The sequence below is a fragment of the Triticum urartu genome, chromosome 5A, assembly GCF_056163025.1.
Source record: "Triticum urartu cultivar PI428250 chromosome 5A, HENAU_Tu73, whole genome shotgun sequence".
Classification (NCBI taxonomy): Eukaryota; Viridiplantae; Streptophyta; class Magnoliopsida; order Poales; family Poaceae; genus Triticum; species Triticum urartu.
The window spans coordinates 37,184,597-37,198,487 of NC_141877.1; positions in this window are offsets into that span (position 1 = coordinate 37,184,597).

A 13,891-nucleotide genomic window follows, 5' to 3' on the forward strand; every position below is an offset into this window, starting at 1 on the left:
TCCGTTGCTGGCCCAAAGTGGTCAGCGTCGCTGTTTGCCCTTGGTTCCGGTGCCGGGTTAGATACCCGGCTCTCCCTGATTGACTCTTGAGAAGACATCTTGCTCTAATCTGCAGCAGCAACAGCTCGAAAACAAAAATAGAGGATATTTGCGTGATATGGGAGTCAAAACCTTCGGGAGAATATATAATGAATTTTTACCGACCAAAATACGTAATGTGCAAGAAAACGGAGTCCGGAAGGCACACGAGGTGCTCACGAGGTAGGGGGCGCGCCTAGAGGGGTAGGGCGCGCCCACCACCCTCGTGGGGCCCTCGTTTCCTTCCCGGACTCCTACTTATTTTTCTATTTTTCTAAATATTCCAAAATGGAGAGATATTGCCTTAAAAATTGTTTTGGAGTCAGTTTACTTACCGTACCACATACCTATTCCTTTTCGGAGTCTGAAATGTTCCGAAAAGTGTCCCTTATGTATTCCTCTGGGGTTACAGTTTCAATAATATTGGTTTCAACATTTATGGGATTACCTGAGATATAATGTTTGATTCTTTGACCGTTTACCACCTTCGGATTTGTGCCCTCGAAGTTGTTGATTTTTATGGCACCAGAACGATAGACCTCCTCAATAACGTAGGGGCCTTTCCATTTAGAGAGAAGTTTTCCTGCAAAAAATCTTAAACAAGAGTTGTATAGCAATACATAATCACCTACATTAAACACACGCTTTTGTATCTTTTTGTCATGCCATCTTTTAACTTTTTCTTTAAACAACTTGGCATTTTCATAAGCTTGGGTTCTCCATTCATCAAGTGAGCTAATATCAAATAACCTCTTCTCACCGGCAAGTTTAAAATCATAGTTGAGCTCTTTAATAGCCCAATACGCCTTATGTTCTAGTTCGAGAGGTAAGTGTCATGCTTTTCCATAAACCATTTTATACGAAGACATACCCATAGGATTTTTGTATGCAGTTCTATAAGCCCATAATGCATCATCAAGTTTCTTAGACCAATTCTTTCTAGACCTATTAACAGTCTTTTGCAAAATTAATTTGAGCTCTCTATTGCTCAACTCTACTTGACCACTAGACTGTGGGTGATAAAGAGATGCAATTCTATGATTAACATCATACTTAGCAAGCATTTTACGGAAAGCACCATGAATAAAGTGTGAACCACCATCAGTCGTTAAATATCTAGGGACTCCAAACCTCAGAAAAATAACTTCCTTAAGCATTTTAATAGAAGTGTTATGATCAGCACTACTAGTTGGAATAGCTTCTACCCACTTAGTAACGTAATCAACAATAACTAAAATATGTGTGTATCCATTAGAGGCAGGAAAAGGTCCCATATAATCAAAGCCCCAAACATCAAACAGTTCAATAACAAGAGAATAATTCATAGGCATTTCTTGACGTCTACTAATATTACCAATTCTTTGACATTCATCACAAGACAAGACAAACTTACGGGCATCCTTGAAGACAGTAGGCCAATAAAAACCAGATTGCAATACCTTATGTGCAGTTCTATCTCCAGCGTGGTGTCCTCCATAAGCCTCGGAATGACACTTGCGTAGGATCTGTTCCTGTTCATGCTCGGGTACACAGCGTCTAATAACACCATCTACTCCTTCTTTATAAAGATGTGGGTCATCCCAAAAGTAATGTCTCAAGTCATAGAAAAACTTTTTCTTTTGCTGGTATGTGAAGCTAGGTGGTATAAACTTAGCAACAATATAATTAGCATAATCAGCATACCATGGAGTACTATGAGAAGTACTTATAACATTTAATTGTTCATCAGGAAAGCTATCATTAATAGGTAGTGGGTCATCAAGAAATTCTCTAACCTAGACAAGTTGTCTGCAAGGGGGTCTCAGCTCCCTTTCTATCAACAATATGCAAATCAAATTCTTGTAGCAAGAGAACCCATCTAATAAGTCTAGGTTTAGCATCTTTCTTTTCCATAAGGTATTTAATAGCAGCATGATCAGTGTGAATAGTTACTTTAGAATCAACAATATAAGATCTGAACTTATCACAGGCAAATACAACAGCTAAAAGCTCTTTTTCAATAGTAGCATAATTTCTTTGAGCATTGTATAGAGTCTTACAAGCATAATGAATAACATTTAATTTCTTATCAACTCTTTGCCCTAGAACATCACCTACAGCATAATCACTAGCATCACACATAAGTTCAGAGGGTAAATTCCAATCAGGTGGCTGAACAACAGGTGCAGAGACTAATGCTTTATTAAGTATTTCAAATGCTTCTACACAATCATCATCAAAGACAAATGGTATATCTTTTTGCAATAAATTAGTCAGAGGCCGAGAAATTTTTGAGAAGTCCTTAATGAACCTCCTGTAAAATCTGGCGTGACCAAGGAAACTTCTTATACCTTTGATGTCCTTGGGACATGGCATCTTTTCAATAGCATCGACCTTGGCTTTATCAACTTCAATACCTCTTTCAGAAACTTTATGCCCCAAGACAATACCTTCATTAACCATAAAGTGGCACTTTTCCCAATTCAAGACAAGATTAGTTTCTTCACATCTCTGCAAAACTCAATCAAGATTGCTCAAGCAATCATCAAAAGAGGAACCATAGATGGAAAAATCATCCATTAAAACCTCACAAATCTTTTCACAAAAAGTCAGAGAATATAACCATCATGCATCTTTGAAAGGTAGCAGGTGCATTACATAAACCAAAAGGCATACGTCTATAAGTAAAAGTACCAAAAGGGCATGTAAAAGTAGTCTTTGATTGATCTCTAGCCGACACAGGTATTTGAGAGAAACCAGAATAACCATCTAGAAAGCAATAGTGTGTATGTTTGCATAATCTTTCTAGCATTTGATCAATAAAAGGTAAGGGGTAATGATCTTTCTTAGTAGCTTTATTTAATTTGCGGAAATCAATTACCATCCTATAACCTGTGATAATTCTTTGTGGAATCAATTCATCTTTATCATTAGGAACAACAGTAATACCTCCCTTCTTAGGGACACAATGGACAGGACTTACCCACTGACTATCAGCAACGGGATAAATTATACCTGCCTACAGAAGCTTGAGTATTTCTTTTCTTACCACTTATTTCATTTTAGGATTCAGACGTCGTTGAGGATCACGAACTGGTTTGGCATCTGCTTCCAAATTTATTTTATGTTGACATAGAGTGGGACTAATGCCCTTAAGATCATCAAGAGTATATCCAATAGCAGCACGATGCTTCTTTAGAGTTTTCAATAATCTTTCTTCTTCATGGTCTAAAAGGTTAGCACTAATAATAACAGGATATATCTTCGTTTCATCAAGATAAGCATATTTAAGATTATCAGGCAACGGTTTAAGCTCAAACACGGGATCACCCTTGGGTGGAGGAGGATCCCCTAAAATTTCAACAGGCAAGTTGTGTTGCAGAATAGGTTCCTGTTTAAAGAATACTTCATCTATTTCCCTTCTTTCATTCATGAACATATCATTTTCATGGTCTAGAAAATAGTGTTCTAAAGGATCACTAGGAGGTACGGCAATAGAAGCAAGACCAATAATCTCATCCTTACTAGGTAATTCTTCCTCACAATGTTGTTTACTAAATTTAGAGAAATTAAACTCATGAACCATATCATCCAAGCCAATAGTAACAACATTCTTTTCGCAATCTATCCTAGCATTAACAGTGTTCAAGAAGGGTCTAACAAATATAATGGGACAAAAGCTATCTTGTGGAGAACTAAGAACAAGAAAATCAGTAGGATATTTAGTTTTCCCACACAAGACTTCAACATCTCTAACAATTCCAATTGGTGAAATAGTATCTCTATTGGCAAGTTTAATTGTGACATCAATACCTTCTAACTCAGCAGGTGCAATTTCATTCTTAATTTCTTCGTATAAAGTATGCGGTATAACACTAGCACTAGCACCCATATCACATAAGCCATGATAACAATGATCCCCTATTTTAACAGAAATAACAGGCACGCCTACCACAGGTCTATGTTTATCTTTAGCACAAGGTTTAGCAATTCTAGCAGTTTCACCTTCGAACTGAATAACATGCCCATCAATATTATCGAACAAAAGATCTTTAACAATAGCAATATTAGGTTCTACTTTAACTTGCTCAGGAGGTGTATAAGTTCTAATATTGCTTTTATGAACAACAGTTGAAGCTTTAGCATGATCCTTTATTCTAACAGGGAAAGGTGGTTTCTCAACATAAGAAGTAGGAACAATAGGATCATTATAAGTGACAGTCTTTTCTTCAACTTTAATAGGTGCAGCTACTTTTACTTCTATGGGAGGATGATATTTAAACCACTTCTCCTTAGGGAGATCAACATAAGTAGCAAAAGATTCACAGAAAGAAGCTACTATCTCACAGTCAAGTCCATATTTAGTGCTAAAGTTACGGAAAATATCAGTGTCCATAAAAGATTTAACACAATCAAACTTAGGTGTCATACCTGACTCTTTACCTTCGCCAAGGTCCCAATCTTCAGAGTTGCGTTTAATTCTATCCAATAAATTCCATCTGAATTCAATAGTCTTCATCATAAAAGAGCCAGCACAAGAAGTATCGAGCATGGTTTGATTATTATGAGAAAGCCAAGCATAAAAACTTTGCATAATTATTTCTCTCGAGATCTCATGATTGGGGAATGAATATAACATTGATTTAAGCCTCCCCCAAGCTTGAGCGATGCTTTCTCCTTCGCGAGGCCAGAAATTATATATATAATTGCGATCACGATGAACAAGATGCATAGGGTAATACTTTTGATGAAATTCCAATTTCAATCTTTTATAGTTCCATGATCTCATATCATCACATAGCCTATACCATATCAATGCATCTCCCTTCAAAGATAAAGGGAAGACCTTCTTCTTAGCAACATCATCGGGTATACCTGCAAGCTTAAATAATCCACAAACTTCATCCACATATATTAAGTGCTCATCAGGATGCTTTGTTCCATCTCCTGTAAAAGGGTTAGCTAGCAGTTTTTCCATCATACCCGAAGGAAATTCAAAAGGAGTTTCATTTTCAATAGGTTCAGTAGGTTGAGGAGCAACTCTTTTCTCTACTGGACGGGGTGAAGATACTCCGAACAAGCCCCTCAGAGAATTACTTTCCATAGTAGCAAGTGACAGTAAATTTCAGCACACTATATAAATTTTTCCTTACCAAATTCCACCTACCAAAGGCGCTACACTCCCCGGCAACGGCGCCAGAAAAGAATCTTGATGACCCACAGGTATAGGGGATCTATCATAGTCCTTTCGATAAGTAAGAGTGTCGAACCCAACGAGGAGCAGAAGGAAATGATAAGTGGTTTTCAGCAAGGTATTCTCTGCAAGTACTGAAATAAGTGGTAACATATAGTTTTGTGATAAGATAAATTGTAACGAGCAACAAGTAAAAAAAGTAAATAAAGTGCAGCAAGGTGGCCCAATCCTTTTTGTAGCAAAGGACAAGCTGGAACAAACTCTTATAATAGGAAAAGCGCTCCCGAGGACACATGGGAATATCATCAAGCTAGTTTTCATCACATTCATATGATTCGCGTTCGATACTTTGATAATTTGATATGTGGGTGGACCGGTGCTTGGGTGCTGTTCTTACTTGAACAAGCATCCCACTTATGATTAACCTCTATTGCAAGCATCCGCAACTACAACAAAAGTATTAAGGTAAACCTAACCATAGCATGAAACATGTGGATCCAAATCAGCCCCTTACGAAGCAATGCATAAACTAGGGTTTAAGCTTCTGTCACTCTAGCAACCCATCATCTACTTATTACTTCCCAATGCCTTCCTCTAGGCCCAAATAATGGTGAAGTGTTATGTAGTCGACGTTCACATAACACCACTAGAGGCTAGACAACATACATCTTATCAAAATATCAAACGAATACCAAATTCACATGACTACTAATAGCAAGACTTCTCCCTTGTCCTCAGGAACAAACGTAATTACTCACAAAGCATATTCATGTTCATAATCAGAGGGGTAAGAATATGCATATAGGATCTGAACATATGATCTTCCACCAAATAAACCAATTAGCATCAACTACAAGGAGTAATCAACACTACTAGAAACCTACTAGCACCAATCCCGGACTTTGAGACAAGAATTGGATACAAGAGATGAACTAGGGTTTGGAGATGAGATGGTGCTGGTGAAGATGTTGATGGAGATTGCCCTCTCCCGATGAGAGGAGCGTTGGTGATGACGATGGTGATGATTTCCCCCTCCCGGAGGGAAGTATCCCCGGCAAAACAGCTCTGCTGGAGCTCTAGATTGGTTCCGCCAAGGTTCCGCCTCGTGGCAGCGGAGTCTCGTCCCGAAAGGTTCCCCCCTATTTTTTTCTCATCGAAAGACCTCATATAGGAGAAGATGGACGTCGGAGACCCACCAGGGGGCCCACGAGGTAGGGGGCGCGCCCTAGGAGGGGGGCATGCCCCCCATCCTCGTGAGCAGGGTGTGGGCCCCCTGGCCTTCATCTTTGGCGATGATTTTTCTTTATTTATTTTAAGATGTTCCGTGGAGTTTCAGGACTTTTGGAGTTGAGCAGAATAGGTCTCTAATATTTGCTCCTTTTTCAGCCCAGAATTCCAGCTGCCGGCATTCTCCCTCCTTATGTAAACCTTGTAAAATAAGAGAGAATAGCCATAAGTATTGTGACATAAAGTGAAATAACAGTCCATAATGCAATAAATATCGATATAAAAGCATGATGCAAAATGGACGTATCACTCCACATCGTAAAATGCGATGAATCTTACTCTCTGATTTTTTCTCCCCGAAAGTGAATATATGGAGTTGGAGTTGAGGTCGTTGGAGGTCTAGTGGGCCCACAAGGTCGGAGGGCACGCCCCCACTCTTGTGGCTAGGGTGTGGGCCCCTTTCTACTGATTCTTTCGCCAATATTTTTTATATATTCCAAAAGTTATCTGTGTTGATTTTCAGGTCATTCTGAGAACTTTTTATTCTGCACAAAAATAACACTATGGAAATTCTGCTGAAAATAGCGTCAGTCCGGATTAGTTCCATTCAAATCATGCAAGTTAGAGTCCAAAACAAGGGAACAAGAGTTTGGAAAAGGTAGATACGTTGGACACGTATCATTGAGCTATTGCCAATCTTTGTCCTTAGCATCTTGAAGGGGTTCCACATCCTCTTGTCCATGCCACGCCATTGTTGAACTTATCTAAAATATACTAGATAAATATATTAGTCCAACAAGAGATATGTTGACATTAATTACCAAAATCACCCAGGGAGCACTTGTGCTTTCAATCTCCCCTTTTTTGGTAATTGATGACAACATACATCAAAGCTTTAGATAAAGATATGAGGAGTAGCAGGTAAAGCTTTGGAAAGACATGTAACATGCATTGGCTCCCCCTACATGTGTGCAATCATGTAAGGATAGAATATGAGAACATGTGAATGCATAGGCATGTCAGAGCAAGTAATAAGTTACATGTATCTTGGCTATATGCATTAGAGCAAATGATGTAGACACAGGGAGTGTACCTTCATGTTCATGAGACCTTCTTGCAAACAATATGTACATCAGCAAGAGATCATAATGCACATGAGTGTGATGCATATACTTACCTTGTGGTCTTGAGCTAGCTTTGGTCGAGATGAACTTGAGAAAACGAGGTTAGATAACACAAGGACACTACTAGTCAAAGCAAGTTTAGAAAAACCACAAGAGTACCAAGACTGGGATGGCATGTAGTTAGTGAGTACTTAGTACTCTATTTGGATATAGACATGTCCCCAAGGATTAAAGATATGCAAAGAATTCCAAAGATTTTCTCCCCTTAGATATGAACTCTTTCTCCCCCTGAATCTGATTTGGATAATAGGAGAAGGTAGGGTAAGAGAAAATTAGAACAAAGCAAACATAACTAGAGCAGGAAATGATACAAACATACACTAACATGTCTTTCCCCTCTTAAAGACATGTGACTTCTCTCCTCTATTGTTAATAAGAATCTGGAGAAGCTAAGATGTGCTTTCTCTCCCATGTGATAAGCTTTGATGTCCTCTCTCTCCCCCTTTGACATCAATTTCCAAGAAGGTATCTTCTGGAACAAGAGTCAAATAAGCTTGGTCCTTGAGTCACATTACAAAGAAGCATGTAATTTAAGATACAAGTAGAGGATAAGAATCATCGAGTGGAGCTGGAGAAGAAATGACATTTGTAATGGCAAAAAGTCTTCTTAGTAGTGAAATCGGTAACACCGACCCATTTTCATCGGTGACACCGAGTTGGTAGTGTCATAGATGATGCATATCGGTCAGACCGGGTTTGTCCTCGTCAGTTGTACTGATGAACTATCTACAAGGTATTATTGTAGTTCGTTCTAGCCGATAGGCAGAAATCAATGAGCCTAAGTTCAATACAGAGGAAAAATTTTGTCACCTCAGCTCACTTGGCAAATAGGATCACACAAAGATTTGCAAGGAATTTACTGAAGAATTTGCAATGAATTAGATGCGGAAAATGGAGAGCAAAAGAAAAGAAATCTAGATGAAGTTTTTTTTGAAAAGGGGAACAATCAAGAAACATATGCAAGAACACAGAGAAACACTAGAGAACTTCATCTAGAATGGGTCAGCGACAAAGTCACCTATGTTAGAGTATATTGACTAAGGATTCAAGTGATAACACTTGATCATAGGTCATACTCATTGTTTAAACTCAAAATGGGGTTACCATTTTTTGTTCAAGCATTTTGATGTATTCACGTCTTGTTGAGCTGCTTTGACCCATGACTTGGGGTAAAGCTTCTCTAAGATGGAATAACATACCTTGGGTGGCGGTGCTGATCTTGATCATGTAGTCGAACTTGTGTTGGATGCTCAAGGTTGATGTAGTTCACCAAGAGTTGGGAGCACCACTTCTAGTTTGAGTTCATCTTCCTACATGGGTTAGTCTTGCAAGGAAGAGCACTTGTGTATCCAAAATGACAATCATGAAACTTGATACCAAATGAAATTTGATATTTAGAAATTGTCAAAGGATATATTGAGTGAATTCATGCTTCCTTGTCTTCAACCACCATATTGTAGAGACTTGGTGATGTAGAGATTTCTCAAGATATGAGTGACTTGCAATCTCATAGATTTGGGCTCATCCAAGTACCTATGACGGTTAGATAACATGCAAGGGTACAAGTATAGATCCCAGACATATGATCATCATCATAAGAGAAATATCAAGGATTAGTTCAAAAAGACAAGCTCATGCCTTGCATGTATACAAATGGAGTTTCTACTCCAAGTTTGAGGCATCAATGATATTCAGTTCACCTCTCAAACGGAAAAATAACTTTCTCATCAAGCGTTTTGGTAAATATATCTGCCAATTGCTTATCGGTATGAACATGCTTAAGATTCATGTCTCCTTTAGCAACATGATCTCGAATGAAATGATGACGAACTTCCATATGCTTAGTTCGAGAATGTTGCACGGGATTCTGAGCAATCTTAATAGCACTTTCATTATCACAAAGAAATGGAACATGTTTCACATATATCCCATAATCCTTAAGAGTCTGGGTCATCCAAAGTAATTGAGCACAACATGAACCGGCGGCAATGTATTCCGCTTCGGAGGTGGATAAGGATACCGAGTTTTGTTTCTTGGAGGACCAAGACACAAGAGATATACCAAGAAATTGAAAAGTGCCCGAAGTGGACTTTCTATCAACCTGTCACCGACATAGTCCGAATCGGAGTAGCCAACAAGATCAAAAGAAGACCTATCAGGATACCAAATGCCAAATTTGGTGTATGGATTAAGTATCTCACTATCCTTTTCACGGCCTTAAGATGACATTCTTTAGGGTCCGCTTGATATCGTGCACACATGCACACACTTAGCATAATATTGAGACGGGAGGCACATAGATATAACAATGAACCAATCATAGAGCGGTAAACCTTTTGGTCAACCGGTTTGCCATCCTTAGTCAAGTCAAGATGCCCACTAGTAGGCATGGGTGTTTTCATACCTTTGCTTTCTTGCATGTTGAACTTCTTGAATAAGTCCTTGGTATAGTTTGTTTGGGAAACACGGGTACCCTCCTTAGTTTGCTTGATTTGCAAACCAAGAAAGAATTTGAGTTCACTCATCATAGACATTTCAAACTTCTCCGACATAAGCCTTCCAAACTTTTCACTAAAAGGAGGGTTAGTTGAACCAAATATGATATCATCCACATAAATTTGGCACACAAATAATTCACCATTAACCATTTTAGTAAAAAGTGTAGAATCAAATTTTCCAATCTCAAAGCCTTTTTCAATAAGAAACTTAATTACTCAAGCATTTATACCATGCTCTAGGAGCTTGTTTAAGACCATAAAGAGCTTTGTGAAGTTTGTAAACATGATCAGGTTTCTTGGGATTAACAAAGCCGGGAGGCTGTTTAACATAAACTTCCTCCTCAATTTCACCATTTAGAAAAGCACTTTTAATGTCCATTTGGTATAGAGTGATATCATGATGATTGGCATGAGCAAGTAAGATGCTTATGGACTCAAGTCTAGCAACGGGGGCATATGTCTCACCACAGTCCATACCTTCGACCTGAGTGTAGCCTTGGGTGACGAGACGGGCCTTGTTGCGTACAACTTATCCATCCTCATCTTGCTTCTTCCGAAACACCCATTTGGTTCCAATGACATTTTCGTTGTCGTCCGGCTTTTCTACCAATGTCCACACTTGATTCCCCTCGAAATTGTGCAGCTCTTCATGCATGGCGTTCACCCAATCCGGATCATCAAGAGCATCTTCAACCTTCATAGGTTCAATACTAGAAATGAATGAGTAATGTTCACAAAAGTTAGCTAAATGAGTTTTAGAGCGAGTTATTCTCCCGATTTGAATGTCATCAAAAATTTGTTCGACGGGATGATCTCTTGAGACTCTTGCTCTAACTCGTGAGAGATTTTGTTTGGGTCGTGGTGGAACATCCTCTTCATCATCTTGATCTTCCTCTTGTCCTTCTTCATTGTCGTTGGCGTTGAAGTTCTCTTGTGGAGGTGGAGAAGGAGGTCGATGAGGTTCATCTTGTTGTACTCCCTTGTTGCCTTCGTCTTGACGTGTTCCACTCATGGATGCCTCCGTGTCAACATGTGGTTCACCTTGGTGTGAAGTTGAGGCTTTCACTTGAACGGACGAGGTACTCTCCTTCACTTCCGTTGGGCGAATCTTGCCAATAGACAAGTCTTGAATGTCTTCCGAATGGTTTTTGTCTCCTACATCAATCGGCAATCACTCTAATTGCGAGCCGTTAGATTCATCAAACTTCACATCTATCGTCTCTTCAACCTTTCGGGTGAAATTGTTGTAGACACGGTAAGTGTGAGAGTTTGAGCCATAACCAAGTAGGAAACCTTCATGAGATTTAGGAGTAAATTTCAAGCAATGATGCTTATCAAGAATGTAGCACTTTGAGCCAAATACTTGAAAGTATCCAACTTGGGGTTTGTTACCAGTGAGAAGCTCGTATGCCGTCTTGCCGAGAAGCTTGTGAAGATATAGTCGATTTGTTGCATGACAAGCTGTCTCAACCGCTTCTGCCCAAAAGTGTTTTGGCATCTTGCATTATATTCATCAAGAATCATTCTCGCCATCTCAATGAGTGTCTGGTTCTTCCTCTCAGCAACTCCATTTTCTTGAGGTGTGTACGTAGCCGAGAACTCATGTGAAATCCCTTCTTCGTCAAGAAAGGTATCCACATTGGCGTTCTTGAACTCCGTTCCATTATCGCTGCGAACCTTCTTGATCTTCACTTCAAATTGATTTTGGGCCTTCCTAGCAAAGTTCTTGAAGATCTTTTGGACCTGCGATTTATCATCAAGAAAGAACATGCACGTAAATCTTGAAAAGTCATCAACAATGACTAAACCGAATGAGTTACCATTGAGACTTTTGTAGGCATTGGGACCAAAAATATCCATATGAAGTAGCTCGAGCGGTCTTCTTGTGGTCATAATTTTTTTCACAGGATGAGTTCCTCCAACTTGTTTTCCTACTTGACAAGCACTGCAAAGTCTATCCTTGTCAAATATAACATCTTTAACACCAAGGATATGATCACCTTTAATAAACTTATCAAAATTTCTCATGCCCACGTGGCCTAACCTTCTATGCCACAACCAACCTTTAGAAGATTTAGCAATTAAGCAAGTTCTAGGTTGAGCCTTTTTAGTGAAATCAATAATGTATAGATCACCTCTACGTATACCGGTAAATACCATATTATGATTATCTCTTCAAAACACTTGGCAATCTACTTCAGTAAATAAGACATTGAAACCGAAATCGGCTATTCTAGATACGGAATGTTAATTATAGCCAAGAGATAACAAGCATAAAATTTTGGATGGAGCTGTCATGTGAGATGGCCACCTTACCAAGGCCAGCCACCTTACCCTTTGAGTTATCACCAAAAGTGACATACTTTCGGGGACTGTTGTTTTCAGCAAGCACACGGAACATGTCCTTATCTCCGGTCATATGATCAGTACATCCACTATCAAGAACCCATTCCTTTCCTCCGGCCATTTAACCACGAAGGTTAGCCATAAGACCAAAGTGTCTCATAGACTCATCAAGATCAAAGTCACTATCATCATCATCATAATATCCATGTTCAACTTCGTCTTGTGATTGATCATTACCTAGAGAGAGTGATTCATTAGATGTATGACCATGACAATGTGCATATTTATGAATTCTAATGACTTGATAGATGATGCTACTAATGACTCCAACATCTCATTTGGCACACATAAGGTCACGAAGCTCAAATAGACAATCATCAAATTTAGGATCACTAGGTTTCATTTTATGAAAAGCTATGGACTTTTGAAGAATCTCATCTAAATTTTTCAAGGAATAGTTTGGAAAACGTTCCTCAAGATATCTCCATATGGTGTAAGCACATTCAAGTGTAGGCAAGCATACAATCAAGTTTCTAGACAATCCTCTAATGATAAGATTAATAGTTCTAAGATTGCAGATCATGTCAAGAGACTCATCGGGGGTAGGATGCAAGGGATCAATAGGAGGTGCACAAGGGCTAGTAATGTACTTGTTCAAATGATATTCCTTGAAAATCTCAAGCATCTCATTTTTCCCAGCATTCTACGTCTAAAAATCCCCATCGTAGACTCATCCATCTTCCTAGCGAAGTTCTTGAAGATCTTTTGGACCTGTGATTTATCATCAAGAAAGAACACCCACGTAAATCTTGAAAAGTCATCAACAATGACTAAACCGAATGAGTTACCACTGAGACTTTTGTAGGCATTGGGACCAAAAAGATCCATATGAAGTAGCTCGAGCGGTCTTCTCGTGGTCATAATGTTTTTCACGGGATGACTTCCTCCAACTTGTTTTCCTGCTTGACAAGCACTGCAAAGTCTATCCTTGTCAAATATAACATCTTTAACACCAAGGATATGATCACCTTTAATAAGCTTATCAAGATTTCTCATGCCCACGTGGCCTAACCTTCTATGCCACAACCAACCTTTAGAAGATTTAGCAATTAAGCAAGTTCGAGGTTGAGCCTTTTTAGTGAAATAAACAATGTATAGATCACCTCTACGTATACCGGTAAATACCATATTATGATTATCTCTTCAAAACACTTGGCAATCTACTTCAGTAAATAAGACGTTGAAACCGAAATCGGCTAGTCTAGATACGAAATGTAAATTATAGCCAAGAGATTCAACGAGCATAACATTTTGGATGGAGCTGTCATGTGAGATGGCCACCTTACCAAGGCCAACCACCTTACCCTTTGAGTTATCACCAAAAG